The sequence below is a fragment of the Lissotriton vulgaris genome, chromosome 3_2, assembly GCF_964263255.1.
Source record: "Lissotriton vulgaris chromosome 3_2, aLisVul1.2, whole genome shotgun sequence".
In the NCBI taxonomy this organism is placed as follows: domain Eukaryota; kingdom Metazoa; phylum Chordata; class Amphibia; order Caudata; family Salamandridae; genus Lissotriton; species Lissotriton vulgaris.
The window spans coordinates 318,778,061-318,798,860 of NC_141690.1; positions in this window are offsets into that span (position 1 = coordinate 318,778,061).

A 20,800-nucleotide genomic window follows, 5' to 3' on the forward strand; every position below is an offset into this window, starting at 1 on the left:
CAAAAACTACTTGACCAACCCAAGAACGTTTAAGTTTTACTGCTTCTGTTTCAGGTATATATGTGACTTGTAAAAAAAGCAATATTAGGAAGATATGAGAGAACTCTTTGTGCCTAATTACAATGTCGGGTGAACTTCAGTCTGCCCAACATCGTTTCAGTGCTGGGAGCAACCGACCTCCTGCTGACGGTCCTGAATGACCAATTAGGATGTGATCGAAGAGTGTTCGGTCGCACTACAATTCTTTACAATGGGAGCAGGCTTTCCAACAGGAATGCATGCTGTCATTCTAAAATAAAGAGGTGAAGTTCATCCCTGCAACCAGTGGTAGGCACTTTAAAGTGCCTGCCATAGTGATCAACAGGTGGATACTATAGGTGCCCCTTGGCCTCCAACTTGAGGATGTGCAACCATGGGTGCCCTGATGGGACCTAAAAAAAGTTGACTTTCAACAGCCTTTCGGTGTCGGAAAGCCGGCACAGAAAGGCTGTTGGAATCTGACATTGTAATCCAGCAGGCGGAAAGAGCCACCCTTGGGATTACTGAAGTCGTTCCAACTGGCGGACGGGCTTCCCGAGAACATCGAAAGCCAGTCAGAAAGGTCAGTCGGATTCCTTTTCGATCAACACCATGAAAAAGGGCTGGTTAGTAAGGAATCCGACCGACTGATTAAATGTGTTAGGAAACCATTTCCTAATGTGTCGTAATCAGCCCCTAAGTCTTTATTTGGGTTACCTAAACCTTTAACATTCCATAATATTACACTGACTCAATGTAAGAAATAATAAAAACAACACAATGTTCATAACAATTAACAATCTATGAGATTTTATAAAATAGACATATGTAGAAAAAAAGAGTAAACAGATGAAAAAGGGAAGAAGCTGGTAAACAAAGAAAGAAAGAAAGAAAAAGTGAAAAAGGAAGAGAAAAAGAGAAAGGAAGAGAGAACAAAAAAACATGAAAGAATAGACAGTACAAATCAAGTATATGATGACTGAAAGACATACCTGAGGAGGATCTTCAAATTCACGGGGGTTAGGGAACATAGGGACAAAGACGAACACCAGTTATTGGATGTACAACGGGAAAGTAGACTAGATTTTGTAATGAAGAAACACAAATTGCTTCAATCATACATATGCAAGAAAGAAATATATCCCATAACTTTAAACTATATCACATATAAAAAAGATCATGACATAAATAGTTTCATAGAGTTCTCTCTACATTGATGAAGAAATCTATTAGGTTGTATTGGATCCTCCTGGTTACAGCTTGGTCCTTATAAATCACGTTAAATGTGCAAGGATGAGGGAAGCAGAATCTTGCATTATTAACTCTTTGCTGCAAATGAAGATTAAAAAATGGTTTCAGTTGCTCTCCCATAACCACATCTTGAGAGAAGTATATACTTTATGGGAAGACCAGATCACATGTTTTTTTCACTAAACAGCATTAAGAATTTAAGTAAGTCTGTATGTTTCAAAATTAGTAGAATAACACCTGTAGAACTAGATTTCTGACTAGGCCTATGTGCACATTGAATATTTAAAATTGGAGTAAAAGGGGGATAGAATTCCTTTGGACGAAATTCCTTGAAAAACTGAAAGGGGTCAGATCCTTCCACATTTTCTGGTAGGGCATAAATTCTAAGATTGTTTCTACCATTCTGTTTTCCAAAGCCTCTGTATTTCTCCTGAACTCAATTGTTTCTAGTTGCGTTTTGAATATTGTGGTATTATGATCTTGTACATCACTGAATCTCAGTTCTATGTCTGAAACTCGTTTATTCAGAAATGAATATTTACCTCCAATATTAATTCCATTGAATTAGATGCAGTAGACTAACCTGTAGAAGGAGGCATTTTCTTTGGCCTTTTATGAGACGATTATGAAGTTTGTTTTACTGGTATTGAGGTCTTTGGAGTGGTACTATTTGGAGACTCCTCCTTATGACTTAGTGTGTCAGCCATTGGGATAGTGAGGTGTTTATGTCTTAAAGGTTGCAAGGTGCACTGGTGTGTATGAAGATCAATAGACTTTGTATGCACAACTGAAAAGTGAGCAGTAGTGCAGCAGAACATCTTTACACAGTTAAAAGAGTAACTGTAGGATATAGCTGATGAGTTAATAAGGCAGACATTATAGATGTGGCTCATTCAATATCAAAGAGTGGAAGTAAATATAGAGAAGAAAAGTATAGAAAAAGAACCTTAAGAAACAAAGGGCGACATTCTATTTGAAGTAGAAACAAAATGGTGTCTTGATGCACTTTCAAAGAGTAAAGAACAGGAAAAATTGCAGAAAGTTTAAAAAACAGAAGGAGAATCTAATTAGGAGTGTTGAAAGAAACGGGAATATAGTGGACTAGGTGTTGTGACAGCTAGTTATTGCAGAAATTCGAAACATTAAAGATGTGCCGATTTTCAAAATGGCAGGCGCAAGTTCTGATACAAATGCATCAGCATTTGTATTGAACGGGAAACAACCTTTACAACGCAACTTTTACAACGCACTACCATTACAATGAAACTTTTACAACGCAACATCCATTACATCACATGCCATTACAACACATACCATTAATGCGCATAACATTAAAACGCATAGTACCCTGACACTATACAACACTTGAATTTGAATTTGAATTTAAAAACATTTATTTAGCGCACTTTTACCCAGCGGTTTCATGGCGCTATATGTGATGCTGTGGACGGCAGCAGCTGGAAGAGGTTAGACAGTGTAAGCTTGCGCAAATAGGAAGGTTTTGAGATCCTTCCGGAATTGAAGGTAAGAAGGTGATGTGCGGAGGGCAGCAGGAAGAGAGTTCCAGAAAGCTGGAGCAAGAACAGCGAACCTCGCTCCACCAGCCCTCTGTTTTTTAAAACGGGGGGTAGCTAGAAGGGCCAAATGAGTGGAGAAAAGCTCTCTGCCTGGAAGGTAAGGCTTGATAGCAGAGCATATGAACTCGGGGGCAGTGCCCGACCTAGCCTGAAAAGTGAGGCAGCCAAGTTTGAAAAGGGCACGCTCTCTCACCGGAAGCCAATGAAGTGCTTTGAGCAGAGGAGTGGCCCGATGGTATTTGGGTAGGCCGTGAATCAGGCGGGCAGCCTGATTCTGTACCAGCTGCAAGCGGTGGATCGCATAGGCAGGAGCCCCATTGTAGATTATGTTGCCATAATCAATGCGAGATAGTACCATGGCTAGCATGATGATTTTTAAAGCAGAGGGGGAAAAGAAACGAGAGACTTTCCTAATTATTCTGAGGGAAAAGAAACAAGAAGAGACCACTGAACTGACTTATGAATGAACAGAAAGTTGTGAGTTTAAGAGGATCCCAAGAGTTTTAACTTTTGGTACAGGGAGTGGAGGAACACCAAGTGACGAGGGCCAAAAGGAGGGGGACCACGGACTGCAACCACCTCCGGTCAAGACCAACTCGGTCTTGTCCGGGTTGAGTTTGAGGTGGTTGTAGTTCATCCAGTCCTGAATGAACGTCATAACTGACTGGACATTCTGGGCGGATGAAGATGAGTGGGAAAGGTTGAAGATTAGCTGGAGGTCATCGGCGTAATTGAACACCGTGACCTCCAGCTGCTGTAACATAAACATGAGGGGGTAGATGTATAAATTAAACAAAAGAGGGGAAAGTGATGAGCCCTGGGGGACCCCGCACTCTACCTTGCGGGAGGCCGCGGCGAAGCCAGCCAGATGGACCGCTTGAGCTCTCCCGGCTAGGAAGGACTCGAGCCATGAGAAGGCCAAGCCCTCTATGCCCGCCGCCCTGACACGGTTGAGGAGGATGGAGTGGTCCACTGTGCCAAAAGCGGCGGACAAGTCCAGGAGGATCAAGGCTTGCGGAAGGTTGATGTCAATACCTTCACGCAATTTGTCCATTACTGAAATCACCACCTTCTCCGTAGAGTGCAGGGGACGGACACCGGCTTGACGGGGGAGAGGCAGTGATTTGCCTCAACATGGGTGCTCAGAGTGGTCGTGACGTGGGTTTCAAGGACTTTTGCTAAGTAGGGCAGGAGGGAGATGGGGCGGTAGTTGGAGAGGGAAGATGAGTCGGCGTCAGGTTTTTTTATGATTGGAATGACAACCGCTGATTTATGTGAGCTGGGGACAGTGCCGTGTGTGAGCGAGTCATTGAGAAGGGTCAGGGGTGGGGTGGGGCAGGCTGAATAGATTTCCCTAAGGATGTGAGCTGGGGCAAAATCCAAGGGGGAACCTGATTTAACCCTATGAAGCAGCGGGAGAAGTGTGTCATTGGTTAACGGCGGAATAGTAGTCATTTTAAGGGCAGTGGGGGTTGGGGAGGGATTGACAAATGTAGAGGAAGGCAGGGGAATGTTGTGTTTAATTTTGGCAACTTTGTCAATGAAGAACTCGTTGAGCGAGTTGCAGAGGGACTGGGAAGGGGGAATGGTGGCCGTAGCTCTGCTGGATGATGCCAGTTCATGGACAGTGGAGAAAATTTCCTTCGAGTGGGACTCTGCTGCCATTATCCTGCTTGTATAAAACTCAGTTTTGGCCTCGAGAATGCCCTTTTTATAGGCTTGTAGAACGGACAGATAGATTGTCTTTAGCGCGGGGCTGTAAGATCTTCTCCAAGCACGCTCGGCCCTCCTTGCAGCTAATTTCTTTTCTTTTAGGTCTGGGGTAAACCACCGATTGGCTGCATGGGCCCGCTTGACTGTAAGCCGTTTTAGGGGAGCGAATTCGTCACCCGCCAGGGTAAGCCAGTTGTTAATAGCGGCCAGCTGGGAAGTAGCTGCAAGGCCTGAAAGGTCAGGGCTGGTTTTGGCCAAGGTTGAGCAGAGAGAAGGCATGTCGGTTTTGCCCCATTTCCTGACCCAAGTGTTCTTGGGGAGCTGGGGTTTGGCCATAGGTGCTAGAGCAAGGGAAAAGGTGATAATGGAATGATCTGACCAACTGGGATATTGTAGGGGATGTGGACGGGACATTCAGTGCCCAGATTTGGTCTAGCGTGTGGCCATGTGTGTGGGTGGAACTATGAATAAGCGATGAGAAGTTCAAACTGATCATGAGGCTGGTGAACTCTTTGGATGAGGGCTTTCAGCAGGATCATTGGGCCAAAAGTTGGGGTCCCCTAGGACAAGTACTGATGAGTTGTTGATCACCAGAGTAGCCAGGAGGGTCTGAATACCTGAAAGGAAGGAAGGAGTAGGTTGAGGGGGGCGATAAATTAGGACGAAAGTGAGGGGTGCCTGGTGAGAGGTCGATCGGGCTACAAGGTGGTCTACGTCAGGGATAAGAGGGGAGGGGAGGATCTGAAAATGTAGGTCAGTACGGGCTATTAGGGCCACTCCTCCGCCCCGCCTGCCTTCTAAGCGGTCCGCCCGGATGGCGGAATATGAAGATGGTAAAGTGGCTAGCACATTGGGCAGGGAGTCGGCCTTGAACACTTACCCTACTGTTGCACCCCCTGGAGTTAGAATAGTAAATTTTACCCCTACACTATCCAACACTTACCCTACTGTTGCACCCCCCTGGAGTTAGAATAGTAATTTTTACCCCTACACTATCCAACACTTACCCTACTGTTGTAACCCCCTGGAGTTAGAATAGTAATTTTTACCCCTACACTATTCAATACTTACCATACATGCAATGTAATGTTATGCGTTGTAATGGTATGCATTGTAAAGGTTGTATGCGTTGTAATGGAATGCGTTGTATGGTATGCATTGTAAAGGTAGTATGCGTTGTAATGGAATGCGTTGTAAAGGTAGTTTTTAAAAATTAATTGTAATGGCATGCGTTGTAATGGAATGCGTTGTAATGGATGTTGCGTTGTAAAAAATGCGTTGTAAAGGTATGCGCTGTAAAAGTATGTGTTGTAACGTCATACATCCGTATTGAACAGAAATTAACCTACAATAAACAAACAACAATTTTATTTGTTCACCATTTTAGGTTAACAAATTAACCTAAAAATTCAGCTGCCTTACCTTGGGAAATGTCCAACATCGGGACCATGGTATGGAGTATTTATCTGGCCAGGGTTTGCTCCCATTGAAACCACGCCCTTATCCCTGTTCCTTTAAAGGTAGTTTTTGAGAATCCAACTGCGAACTGACACTAGGCAACATGCTAACACCACTAACACCTCTTTACAAAGTAATTGTCACTGTTTTGACCAGAATCCAGGACATAGGCATTGGCGGGACGATCCATCAATGGATTGCCTCCTTCCTGACGGATTGCACCCAAGTTATTCTGATGGGAGACTGTGTGTCCGACAGAGGGCCCATAACCTGTGGAGTTCCCCAAGGGTCCGTTCGCTCTATCACCACTGTTGTTTAACATTTATGTGCGCCTTTTGGTGATGAACCTGGCCCGGATGGATTGTCAAGTGTTCAACTACACCAATGACACCCAAAGCATCCTACAAATTGAAAACTCCCCCCAAGCCCACGCACGTGTACAAGACATCTTGAGATTCGTAGTAAGTTGGATGACACTCAATTGACTAAAAGTCAACCCGACAAAACGGAGGTGTTGCCATTGCGACAGATATTAACCCATTGTCCTATCAATTTTGGCCACAGGAGCTGGGAGACACTCCGTCTCCAGCACCAGTGGTAAAAAGCCTGGGTATAAAAATCGACGTTAATCTTTCTCTGTCTAATCAAGTTTCCACCGTCTTGGGGACATGTGTGGGCCTACTAAGGCAATCGAGTAAACTTTCATCCATCCTCTCTTTCTCCACCTTGAGAACGGTGGTGACAGCATTGATCTTGTCTAGTTTAGACTATGGCAATGCGCTTTACATTGAGCTACCGGATAATTTGCTAAGCAAACTTCAGGTGGTAATGAATAATGCAACCGGGTTGATTTTTAAACTACCCAGATATACAAGGGCTGCTCCCCTCCTGCAGAAACTTCACTGGCTTCCTACCAAGCAAATGATCAAACTTTAGGGACTCTGTATCGCCCATAAGATCCTACATGGTCAAGTCCCAAGTTACATCAAAGCACGCCTTCTGAAATATGCCCCAAGCCGCTCTCTAAGATCCTCCGCGGAGAACAAACTATCCTGCCCGTGGTTTAACGTTACTAAAAAAGGAGGGCGGGCCTTTTCCGTTTTCATCCCACAATTATAGAACTGGCTTCCATTCCATCTACGATCCGAGATGACCCTCCTAACATTTAGGAAGAACCAGAAGACCCTCCTCTTAATTGAAGCCTGAGATTAATTCCAATCAGTCAGGGGCCATATTCACCTGGGGGCACTGTAGCTTTCTTCTCACACCGCTTAGAGACCTGCGGTATTAAGCGCTTTATAAGTCACAACTAACATCGACATTAACTGTTACTGTCACTGCTACTAATATTAAACTTCAGGCTTCACAGATTTGGTAAAAATGCTTTGCAAATAGGCTGGCTTTCAAATTGCAATATTTAAAGAGCAAATCGTTTGCAGTTTTGGAAAGTGAGTTCCATAATCCTGTGAAAAGTAGCAATCACTCCATTTCTCACATCTGTAAATGGAAATGCAAATAAAGGCAGATACTAAAAGATAACTGGGGAAACAGCTACCTTTGAATTAATAAAGCTATCTTAAAAAAAAGCTTTTTGCCAAACTCTAAATGGCTGCTTAAGTTTTCAGAATATTAAAATATGTACCTCTCTAGCAACAATGCATGGAATCACTCAAAAACCCTTCATTTTTCAAGACCTAAGTATATGCAAAGACACTGAACGTACCAATACTTCAAAAGACTCGCTTTGGTACTTAATTACAAGGAACATAACCAGTCAAATCTGTATGAGAAATAATGTGGGCATTTATACAACGCCACTACAGATCCTTATAATATCATGTATATTCTACAAAAGAAAGGAAAATTACCATAATAAAAGCCTAGGACATTGTAAGAAATCTCTAGGAAGAATATACTCAAACTTATTGTGAATATTAAAAACAGATTACCTCAAAAAAGAATTTAACTGTAGATCTACTGAGCTTGTAAAACTATTTCAAATCAGGCAACTGTGCGCCACCAAAAATGCTGCATTTTAATTGAATCCTAGCTGGGGGATATCTATCTAGGACGTTCATACCTTAGATAATCCTCATTACAGTTTCACCTTACATATCACTACACCTTCTTCCCATAACAGAAGAGAAGATTCACCAGGCTCTGAGTGCGCCAGCACTGTGAGACATGCTGCTGGAAAAGGTAGCATTAAAATCACCAACTTTGCTTTGGCAGATGCATCAACGTAGTCTTTTGCTATTCCTAAATAGCGATTTTTGAGGAATCGCTATTTAGGAATAGCAAAAGCCTATGCATGTAGGAATCCCTATTAAAATAGCGATTACTAAACATTCCTTAAATGCTGCTCGGAAATTGCTAGTCGCAATTAAGGAATGCTGTCCCATTCATTCCTATGGGCCTACAGACCCATGGGAATGAATTGGAGATTGCATGAGCAATTTGAGAGTACAAGTAGGTACTCCCAAATTGCTCATGCAATTTCAAGGGTGCAAGGGTGTCAACATGACATCCTGTTGCACCCTTGAAATCGATCTGTGCACAAATGTTGCACACACACATGCCCTAAGGGCATGTGTGTGCGCAACATGAAGCTTTGAAAAATGCACAAAAGTGTTTTTTTCAAAGTTTTAGCAAATTACCATGAAGTTCAACTTCATGGTAATTTGCTACTCTTATTAGCGAATTCGGTATTTTTTTTACTTTCATGCATTGCATTTAAGGAATCTCAATTTGGGATTCCTTAAATGCAATCGCAATTTAAGGAATCTCAATTTAGAGATTCCTTAAATTGAGATTTTCGCATTTAGTATGATGCATCCCAAATGCAAAAATACCGGGAGCAAAGGGGCAGATTCTGAGAATCTGCCCCTTTTCTCCCGGTATTTACTTTGATGCATATGCCTGATAGTTAGGAGAGGCTGCACCAGTGTTGAGACACGTATTGTGACTTAACGGTGGCACACGCAGTAAATCATATTTATAAAACAACACCTATGCAAAGATAGGGCTAAATCTATGCTTGAAAGCAGCTGCATTAGTCAACATTTAATATATGCAATGTAGGTGTTCCCCGGCAAAATCCAACACAACTGTAACACAACAGTATTTATGTGCGTACCACTGCATCTTTGGCTAGCGCGAAGGAAAGCTAGAACTGCATCAGAATTGCAGCGCATCGGCAAACCAGGCGTAGAAAACACAACAGTGGCTATAGTATACAAATTCCACCAGAACACTTTGGCAAGCACAACTACACCATGGAGGATTTTATACTGCTACTGTGAGTAGCTAGGAGACCACCACCACCACATAGGCAGTGAAGGAGGAGAAAGCTTCTTTTCTGGCAGCGCATATCCCTCCTTGACCTCAGGGAGGAGGAGGTCATACAGTTCTACAAACTCAAGAGGGAGTCCACCATGAAATCGCAGGAGAAGATTGGGCCAGGTCTCCAGCCAGCAACTGTAAGACCCACCAACATCCCACCACTTGCAAAACTTATGGCTGTGCTGCACATGCTGGCATGAGGGTTCCTTCCAAGTCACAACAGCCATATAGGCAGGAATCTCACAGGGATCATTTTCTATGCCCTTAGTGGATTTCATAATGTTCTTGGTGCAACCTGCTGCAACAACCCACCTGTAAAGAAACCTCAAGCACACATACCCCACCAGTGTCCATGTCATAGTGAAACATCTGGTAATGTTCATAAATGTGCTGGCTAAACATCCTGAGAGTGCACCTGAAGCTCTCATTTTCTGCTAATATCCCATCTATGAGTGGTTTCAGAAGAGTACATATGGAAATGCCCTACTCATCGGGAAGGAAACCATAAAAATACCTAATACCAACTAAGAATAATATCATAGCCTTCTCTGTGTTTGTTTATGGATCCTGTGCCATATGCACATAGTGGGAATTACTTGCTGATGATGTCCCAGTGTGTCATTCCCTCACTAATCCTGCAATCGAAGTTGGAAAAATGAGCTGTGAGAAGTACTGTGCATCTCATACTATGTGAATGGATACAATCACATTTCCTGCTCTGGTTAACACATCAACACACAAATCGTGTTTAGATGAGTAGAAAGGGTACATATTAGCTACGTGTGAGATGTGTGTACGTTCAGTGGTGTTTCTCATCTCGGTAATTAGTTAAAGTTCACCTAAAACCTTGGGTGCCAAACAAATCATGTGTTTCTAAGTAAATATGTCACCCATGGCCGAAGATGTGTATGTTAACCAAAGTATATGGAGTACTAATGCAAGAAAACTTTTACATTCCATTTAAGTCATGCACCGTGAAGTGTAGCTTACAATTATGTGTAAATGTCAAATCTAAGTACATATGTGAATCCAAAAGTACAAAGTAGAAATATGTCTCAGCCATTCTTACAGTCTATTTCCAAACATATACTTGGATATAAACCCACGTTGACATACTCCATCAATGCGATGGATGACACGTTTGGTGGCTCAACTTGGCTACATTTCCTGCATCCCAGTAAACAAATGTTAAACTGACACAGTCAATAAATATGCTGTCAAACATGCCATACACTAGTAAATAGCATACAATGAAATTCAAGCAAGGTAAGTGATCAGGGTGTATTCAGGACCCTAAACTAAACACTCTCTTGCCACATTAATTACTTCCTAATCAAGGCATATAAGTACTGAATCACCTACTAGGCAAAATCACATCTAAGGATGAAATCTAAAAATGTTGTGTATGGGTTTGTACTATAAATTTACCTTTATCTACATCAGTTTGTCACATTTGAAAACAGACTACATTGCTGTACCTAATGTGTCAATCTAAGTTCAGCATGCCTTGCCATACAAAATCATTAGTTGTTGTTTGACAAAAACCTAAATTATTTTCCATGTCACATGTCACAAACTCATTACAGGTACTAAGCAAATAGAAATTGAGTAAGCAAATTGAAGGATGCGCTAATGTCATGTAGGCAAGCAAGGAAATCATAGGCGACAAAAGGACAAATGTATGCGTGAGTGTCAAGCTTGATGGCACTGTCACAACCTATATAGGGCAGAATATATGTAACAGAATCTTGCCAAAAGTTTGTAACTTTGCACATGCATTAGGTGCAAATAACAGAGAACTCTTTAGAACATTTCAAGGTATTTAGTGTAGTAATCTACTTCCCAAGCACGACAGTTAGCATCTAGAAGTGTCCTATGTCTCAGGACATGGGCAATATGTGCAATGACACATAGAACTTAATACATGTGAAAAGCAGTGGACATCAATATTGATATTGATAATGATTATAGAGCATGCTATGGCCCAAAGCTGATGTCTGAAAGATGTTCTGTTGTATACGACTAATTGGACAGCATAGAAGAAAAAAGCCAGGTTTACAGTTTTTCTAAAACAGATAAAATTTAACTAATCTCTGAAATGCAGAGGCATTTTATTACAAAGTTTGCAGGTAATACAAATAAAGCCTCAGCCACCCCAAGAAGCTTTGTTAATTTTAGGAGTTTCTATTGTTCTTGAAGTGGCTGATGAACCGTATGTAACACATATCCGGTAAAAGTTAAAGAAATGAGTTTGCCAGCATACATAACACACTTGGTTAGTTATGTCTCAGCATCACTATATAAAATCATTTAATGTCTTTTTGAAATGTTTTAATAATCCAACATATGGGTTGTAGCCAAGTGTAAAGACCCATTCAACTATCCTCAGATGGTGTCAGAAAAACAATTTAACACTGTACTGACCTATTGTCAAGGTTCAGCTGTCCACTGACCTTCCGGTGGACTGCTAACTTTGCTGTGCAGCTCCACCTGGTAACTTCTGCTGCTCCGTTGTTGCTGCTGGCCCTCTGGTCAGGAGTTTGAGGCCCTCCTTTACCCACAGGCTCCTGCCTGTGCCTCATTCCTGGTGGTCTAGTGGCAGAGCGTCACTGCTCTGCTGCTTGACTGCCCTTCTGTTTCTCTTTTTCTGCCTCTTTTGTCTCCTGCTTCTGCCTTTTTTTACTCTTCTTTGCTTTTCCCGGTGTTTCTGCATCTTCTATCCCCCGTGGCCCTGCCCACCTCCAATGACAATTCCTGCTCCCCGCATTTCCTGCCTCCCAGCTGCCCAGCCTCACCTGCAGCACTACTTAATGATGGCTGCTGCATGCTGCTGGTGTGCCAACACCATGCCCTTCTGCACCCATCCAATACAGGACTGCGCCCAGCTCCAGGGACCCTGGTTCTCAGACCTTACACTGCTACAATGCAAGCACCCTCCTTGCCCTCAACTCAGGACACCAACCGGCCTGCCGCACCACATCACCGAAGAAGTCCCAAGGACCCTTCTCCTGCCTGAAATGTAGGCACACCTTCATCCACGCCGACACACCAGCTTTTTTTGCTGCCCAGCCAACAAACAGCGCACCTGACTGGTTCAACTGAATCTTCCTCAGCGTACGATCCCTCCACATACTTGCCACAGAAATCTGGGACATCCTCGACGCTGCCTCTCCCGACATCGCCTTCTTCGCAGAAACTTGAACCAACCCCTATTCCAGACCTGAAACCGCCACTGCTACCCTTGACGGCTACAAAATGCAAAATCACTCCCAAGGACTATACCAACCAACCAGGAGGATGCAATGCCATCGTCCAATACCCTCCTACTGACCACCTACACAAATGGCCCATCAGCAACCATGGAAAATCTCCACTTCCAGATCCAAATCAACTCCAACACCATCCTCTGCAGCACCTAGTGGCCCTCCGCCCCCGCCCTCCTTTATCCAATGAAAGTGTAGACCTCATCGCACCCCAAGCTCTCACATCCGCGATTACATCCTACTCGGAGATGATAACGTGTTGTAATTTGTCAATGACCGGGGTTAGCATTTAGCTGAAGCCATCTTGTTTTTGGCAGCCAAATTGTCTGCCATGTGCTCACCATATGCTCTGTCCTTCCTTGCTGTCGTTTTCTCATGTACTCTGCTTAGAGACAGACTATATTTAGGCTCTGCTACTCTGCACATGCGCAGAAGAAACTGTAACTGTTCATACATCTGTTCAATCCAATCCAAAAATTCTTTATTTCGGCCATTTAGTCCATAAAAGATACATATAAAACATACATTACAAAAGATACATATTATATTAAAACATTGTGTTAAAACGTACTTTGAAGGAGTAGATAAAAACAAAAATCAATCCCAGTATGGTTATTAAAGATACATTGGTGATACAATTATGTAGAAGTTCCATCCTTTGGTAGTCAGGCTTTTAATTCCTCCTGATGTGCCACATGGCCATAAGAAATTTTGCAACTGCAAATACTATATGAGGGGAAGTATTTGTTTTCAGTATTCTGTGTGAGATCACAAAGCTCCTTACACCCAAGTTCCTACATGGAGGCACTAGCCAGTGTTTCCTAGGTCTATTGTAGGCTGGGCAAAAGAACAGAACATGAATTTCCTCCTCATCATACTTGCAACAGCCGGGGCATATTTTGTCTTCCCCCCTAGCCCATTTACATGTAAAGGATTTAATGGGCAAAGTACCAAACCTCCATTGGATGAATAGTTTTCTTGCCAATATCGGGAAGATGATATCCATAAAACTTTCAAAGTAGTAAGAATTTTTGGAGTCCAGGAATCGTTCAGTTAAAATCCCATTATGGGGTGCAAGCACAAGGGAAGCAAGACTTCTCTCCTTATGTATCTCCACAAGTCTTTTCCGGGAAACTTTTTGGCAGCCTATCTCAGGGGCCTCCCAGAGCTCATGGAGACTCAACCGATACAGTTCTTTCTTCACAAAAGCCAACCACTGAATTCTGTCACATTGATTCAGGTTCATTACATGGGTAAGATCTTGCCTGTAGTGTACAAGCTCAGTGGTGGTCCAGAGCCTGTGCCAGAATCTAAGTGGCTTTGATTACAGATCCTCACCTATGGGTGGAAGACCCACGTCTAATCTTAAAGGAAGCAGGGGCGTGCCACGGGGAAGGGCCATGAGGCGTCTCAGGAAGTTGTTTTCTACACTCGCCATCGCTGTCCCTGCTTTGTGCCCCCATAGCTCACTACCATATGATGCAGCCGCTTTAGCTTATGTTTTGTACATTTCAACTGCCGGGGCAATGGGTTTAAAAGTGGAAGTGTTCGTAACCTTCAAAATTGCCCCAGACAGTTGAGACAGCCTTATCCGAGATCTTGCTATTTGTGGTTCCCAGGATAGATTCTCGTGCAGTGTTACCCCCAAATACTGGAATGTTTTTACCCTTTCCAGACTTACAGAGCTCAGTAAAGGATTTGGTCTTGTTTTGGGTGAGGGGTTGAATATCATGAATTTGGTCTTCCCTGTATTGATCTATAGACCATATTGTCTACAGAAAAGACAAATCCATCCAGGATCCGCTGTATCCCCATCGGGGATTTGGATAGCAGGAGGGTATCGTCGGCAAACATAATGGCCGGCACCCTCCTGCCTGCCAGAACTCGAGCATCATTATCCCTTACATTACCAAGATGGGATATAACGTTATTAACATAAAGGAAAAACAGGGTTGGCGCCAAAACGCAACCCTGCCTTACCCCCCTAAGGACTGGGAACCTTTTTGACAATGCTCCACCCCTCCCACACCTGACCTGGGCAAAGTTACCATAGTGGAGCCGGATTATGGCATGCTGAAGGTATATAGGAACCCCCATCTCATTTAAAACCTCCCAAAGTTTCTTTTGGGGGACCAAGTCGAATGCTGACCTCAGGTCCACAAACACCATATACAGCCCCCCCCCCCCTCGATCCTCACAGTTTTCCAATAGAGGAGTACGAGGGGGAAGATCTGGTCCATGGTGGACGTGTTTTTCCTGAAGCCAGCCTGAAGGGGGCTGAAAATATCATTGTCCTCCATCCAGTCCAGGAGATGGTCCAGAATGAGGCGGGAATAAAGTTTTTGGGGCACATCTATAAGGCTGATTGGCCTGTAGTTGGTTGGGAGAAGAGGACAGCCCTTCTTGAAGATGGGTACTATCTCCGCCCCCAGCCAAGTATTGAGAAGAATAAGGAGATACGGAGCCCAGATCTCAGGATGGGACCTAAAGAGGTCGCCAGGCAATCTATCGAGTCCCGGGGCTTTACCCAACGCTAGCCTCTCTATTGCGCTGACCACCTCCCCAAGGCTAAATTCCAATCCGTCGCCTGATTGGGATAAAACAGCAGCAGCCAAATCATTTGTACCTTCGAAGATATCTTCATAGAGCTTACCAAAGTGGGCTTCCCACACAGAGGCTGCAATGTTGGGCTCCACTGCAGTTTTTGGTTCACCTGTGCCGATGTTTGCCAAGGACCATATTCTCCTAGAGTCCCTCGTTTCTAGGGCGAGAGAGCGATCCTGCCATCTCTCCCAGTCCCACTCTGACCTTGTATTCACCATTTTATCCTTATATTCCTGCCTGAGCTCGGCGACTTTGCCCCTGTCTGTTTCTGCTTTTATTGCTATTATTAACTCAGACTTGGCCTTTTTACAGTCTGAGTTGTACCAGGTGGAGGTTCGAGTCTTTTGCTAGCGCTGCACTACCTCTGGATAAAGGACCTCACCCAGAGCGCCCACTAACTCTTCGTGGATTAGGGCTAATTTTTTATTAAAGTCTTGAAGTCTAGGTTGGGTAATTAGATTATCCAATTCCTTTAGCTTAGGGAGTGCTAGCTCATACGATTTCCTGGTACTTTCTTGCGAATTTGCCAGTTTCTCCCATTTTACCCTACGCCTATTGGAGGTGAGAACCAGGTTACATGGGTCGTCCCTGGTCTCAGCGGGCTGCGGTCCAGCTGCGACTGCAGGATACACCAAGTCTAGTAAAAGTGCATTATGGTCGCTGTCCGTTCGTGCAACTACTTTAAAATCCTTGACCTTGGACCACAGGCTAATATCTACGAAAATGTAGTCCAGCCGCGATTCCTGGTCCTTCCTATTAAAAGTACATTGTGAGGGGGTGTCTGAAATTGTTCGCCCATTGCAAGCCCTTAGCGCAAAATTAAGTGTCAAAGACATAATTTGCACCGCAAGAGGAGACCAAGATTTGGGGTGTGGAGATTGACGCACTGGAACATCCCAAAAGTCATCCTCTGCAGTGAGTGCGCTTTCCTTCAACCCTTCCAGTGGTTCAAAGTGACTTTTGAAGTCTCCACCCATCACTATCTTACAGTCTTTGGTTAGCTGGCCCTAAAAGGACGAGAGATCATCAAGTGTGGGTGACTCCATGGTTGGACCAACTGGACGAGAGTACACATTTATAATTGCTAACTTAGGGGCATTGGGCCACTTGAGTAGAACACACTGTATGTCCTGGGAGAACGTAACTACATTCTCCGCAGTACATCCAATGTGGCTGGCTACCCACACCGCCAAGCCGCCCGAGGGTCTCCCCTTGCCACTCCAGCTGGCCTTGATTTCAAAGATTGCATATCCCATTCTGGTCAGGGGTTCCCTAGCCCAAGTCTCGTGAAAGAGACAAACATCACTATTAGCTACTAGGACATCCCAGTCATCAGTATGTATTTTCTTGGCATCTGTTCTAGTCTGTAACTGTCAGGTTATTCTTACCGAGTCAGAAAACTGCTAGCTCCTCCCTATTTTTGACTGTGCATTTCTGTAAGACCTTTCATGTATGTAAACCTTCTCTTCTTTACTTGTACCGCCTTCTCTGAGCCCCTGTGTGGGTATAAATGGACCATGTTCCTTCTGTTCAGTGTGCTACTTCATACACTACCGAAGGGTGTTGTGTGAATGTAGTTCCACCTCCTGAGACTAATAAAAGTACTTTGTTTTATATTTCAGTTTCCACGCCAACTTCTATTCTGTTGGTCTGAGGACTTGTGCAGAGAAGGGCAAAACCCTAGCACTGGTAGGCCTGGCTGAGGCTCACCACGGCAAACTTCCACCTGGACAACCCAAGAGAACAGAACTCCACCTCCCTACTGGAGAACCTGCCAACATCAGACTCAAACAGCTAGTCACTGCACGGTCTCACACAGCTGGACACATGCTTGACCCCATCTTCTCCGGCAGCAGGAACATCATGTTAAGATACACTCCGCAGAATCAGGAGGCAGCAAGAATGGTCCACCTCCCGATCTCACCAACACTCTGATGACATATATATATATATACACAGAGTATTCAAATGATCAGGCGAGGGAAGGATAGGAAGGGAACAGCGGGGTAAGGAACCTGAAATGACAAGACACATGTTAATATTAATTCACATATAAATACTACACCCATATGGTCGTGCTAGTATATGGTATGCACCTTGAGTAATCACCGTGAGTCGTCTGACTTTCAAAATCTCCAACAAGGCTCTCTTTGGTCTCTCTCAGTAATGTATGTGAAAGGAGCATACAAAGTTAATGCCTTGTACTCCTGCAACACAGCGACCATACACTTATTATTGAAAACCAACCTACCCTAGTTACTGATAAGGTCAACTGAAAAGTGAAGGGAAAACCTCTTCCCCTGCACTGGTACTTCAGACTGTTGTCAATTGCATCCCCACTATTTAAGAAAAAGAAAATCCATAAGAAATAAACACCAGGAGAATCCTCCAGAGAAACGTTCCTTCCTTCCTTTAGTTCAATGTATCAAAGTCACTTGAAGGTAAGGTTATCTCACCTACGCCTTCAGCTCCTATAGTTCAAATGTCTGCAATCAGTACAGCAATGTTCTCCAAATATCGTAAAGCGTGGCAGAAACCACCGCTTTCCGCTTTGGCACCTGTAATCCACTAATCGTTTTGGCAATGAAACAAAAAGGAGATTCTCGCCTTTCTTCTTAACGGAAATGCGAGGTGTCTACCACAGCATTCCGCTCACCTTTGAACCACAATCCTATTGTGACTTTGTGATGGCAATACGTGGTTCCTACCACCGTATTCCACCCTCCCAAGCACAGCCGTTACAGCCGTCTCCGCCACAAATCAGAGAATAGCAGGGGAGGTGAATACCCTTCCGCTAAAACAACAAGTCGCTTCACTTACTTCAGAAACTCCACAATGAAGGGATCTTGAAGTCTGGACAGCGTCTTTCCTTAGAAGGCGTGTTTGAGCCCAAACAGGCAGGTGCCGCTCACTCGACCTGGAATGAGCAACCCGGAAACAACCAAAATCACGCATGACGTGTTGCGCGTCCTTCCTCATTATATTACGGACTCCCTGCCTTCTGCATCATGGGAGTTGTAGTTTGTTGGGCAATGTAGGTGCGGTACGCTAGATCCTGACACATCAACTACAGCCACATCACCAAACTCTTTTAGAACAACCACCGCTGCGTGCATTTCACCTTCTCTACTCCCACTGTTCACCACCGCCCGCACCGCCCCCATCGAAACTGGAACAAGGCCACCAAAGAACTTCTTGTTGACTTCCTCAGCTCGACAATCTGCCAACACCACAGCACGTATCCTTCACCAATGGATCTCCAACTGCACCGACACTCTGGCAAACCTCAAGAAGACACCAGGCAAGCAACACTCCAAGAGAGCAAGCTGGTTTACTCCCATCCTCCACGAGTCCAGATGCACCTGCAGATGACTAGAGAAGAGATGGAGGAACAACAAAACGCCAGAAACACACACAACCTTCAAATCCACTGTAAAGCACACCACCTTCTCCTCAAAACCACAAAGAAGACGGCCCTCTAAAACAGAATCAACGCCAATGCACATAAAAGCAAAGAACTCTTCCCCATCATCAAGGAGTTTACCAGGCCCAACCGCGAGACTACAGCTGCCCCACCCTCCCAAGACCTTTGCAAAATACTCACTACCTTTTTCCACCACAAGATCAGGCGGGTCTACGACAGCTCCGACACTCAAGACCCTGCAACAACACTTGCCACCACAGCATGCAACCAAAACAACCCCAACAGTTCATGCTCAACTAGACTTTACTCACCACAGACACATTCAAAACCATGAAGACCATTCACTTAGGAGCCCCATTGGATCCTTGCCCTTATCACAGCTTCCATATAGCAGCAGTCTCCATTGCCCCCAAACTTTGCTGCACCATCAACTGCTCCATCGAAACAACCAACTTTCCCGATGACTGGAAACACACCAAGAACGAACGTCACCTTGCTGAAGAAGTCGTCCGCTTACCCTACAGAACCCAAGAACTTCAGTCCCATCCCCCTCCTCCTTTTCCCAGCCAAGGCCATCGAAAAATTCATCAATACCCAACTTTCCAAGTTCCTCGAAGAAAACCACATCCTGGACACCTCCCAATCTGGCTTCCAGAGCAACCAGAGCACCAAGACCGCATTTCTTAATGCCAATGACATCATTCACTCCCTTCTCAACCGGGGGGAAACTGCAGCCCTCACCCTACTGGACCTCTCTGCCGCCTTCAACACTTTCTCCCACTGCACTCTAACCACAAGACTCCACGATGCAAGCATCTGTGACAAAGCACTGGAATGAATCCACTCCTTCCTTACTGGACAAACACAGAGAGTCAGACTACCCCTTTCCTATCAGAACCTACAGAGATTATCTGTGAAGTGCCCCAGGGCTCCTCCCTGAGCCCCATCCTCTTCAACATCTACATGGCCCCCTCACTGCCATCTTTAGAAACCACAGACTCAACATTGTCCCCCACGCTGACGACGGTAACTAGACATAATATCGACTCCACAATATCGAATGGACAAAATATCGAGTTAAAAATATCGACAAGAATAAAATATCGATAACAAAAATATCGTTGGTTAAAATATCGATCAAAATAATGATAAAAAAATATCGAGTACAAAAATATCGACTCCAAAAAATGGACAAGACAAAATATCGATAAATAGTCAAAGTAAAAAATATCGATAATATGTAGAAAAAAGGTAAAAAAAAACAAAAAATGTATTAATAGTAATATAAATTGTAGTTAATGTTTAGGAGCGGGATGTTGGGTTAATAGGGGATAAGGGTGGGGAGTAATTTAAAATAAATAATTAATTAATATATGTTTGTAAATATTTTTAATTATTAATTAATTGGTAATTAATTAATATTAATTAGTTAATTAATTAATATCATTCTGTACATATTTGTTATTAATAATTAATTGGTAATTAATTAATATTAATTAGTTAATTACATTAATTGGAGTAATTTTTTATATATAATATTTTGTTATCGTTAATTAATTATTTGGGAAAAAATAATATTCATTATTAAATTAAATTAATTACAGCTAATGTGCTAATATATTTACTTTTTTGTTATTGTTAATTATTAATGAATTGGTAATTAAATAATATTAATTAATTTTGGGTAAAGGAGTATTTTTAGGGTTCAGGGTCAGTTTTGGGTTTTTGGGTAAAGGGGTATTTTTAGGGTTCAGGGTCAGTTTTTAGTCTTTGGGTAAAGGGGTATTTTTAGGGTTCAGGGTCAGTTTTCAGTTTTTGGGTAAAGGGGTATTTTTAGAGTTCAGGGTCAGTTTTCAGTTCTTGGGTAAAGGGGTATTTTTGGGGTTCAGGGTCAGTTTTCAGTTTTTGGGTAAAGGGGTATTTTTAGGGTTCAGGGTCAGTTTTCAGTTCTTGGGTAAAGGGGAATTTTTTGGGTTCATGGTCAGTTTTCAGTTCTTGGGTAAAGGGGTATTTTTAGGGTTCAGGGTCAGTTTTCAGTTCTTGGGTAAAGGGGAATTTTTTGGGTTCATGGTCAGTTTTCAGTTTATGGGTAAAGGGGTATTTTTAGGGTTCAGGGTCAGTTTTGGGTTTTTGGGTAAAGGGGTATTTTT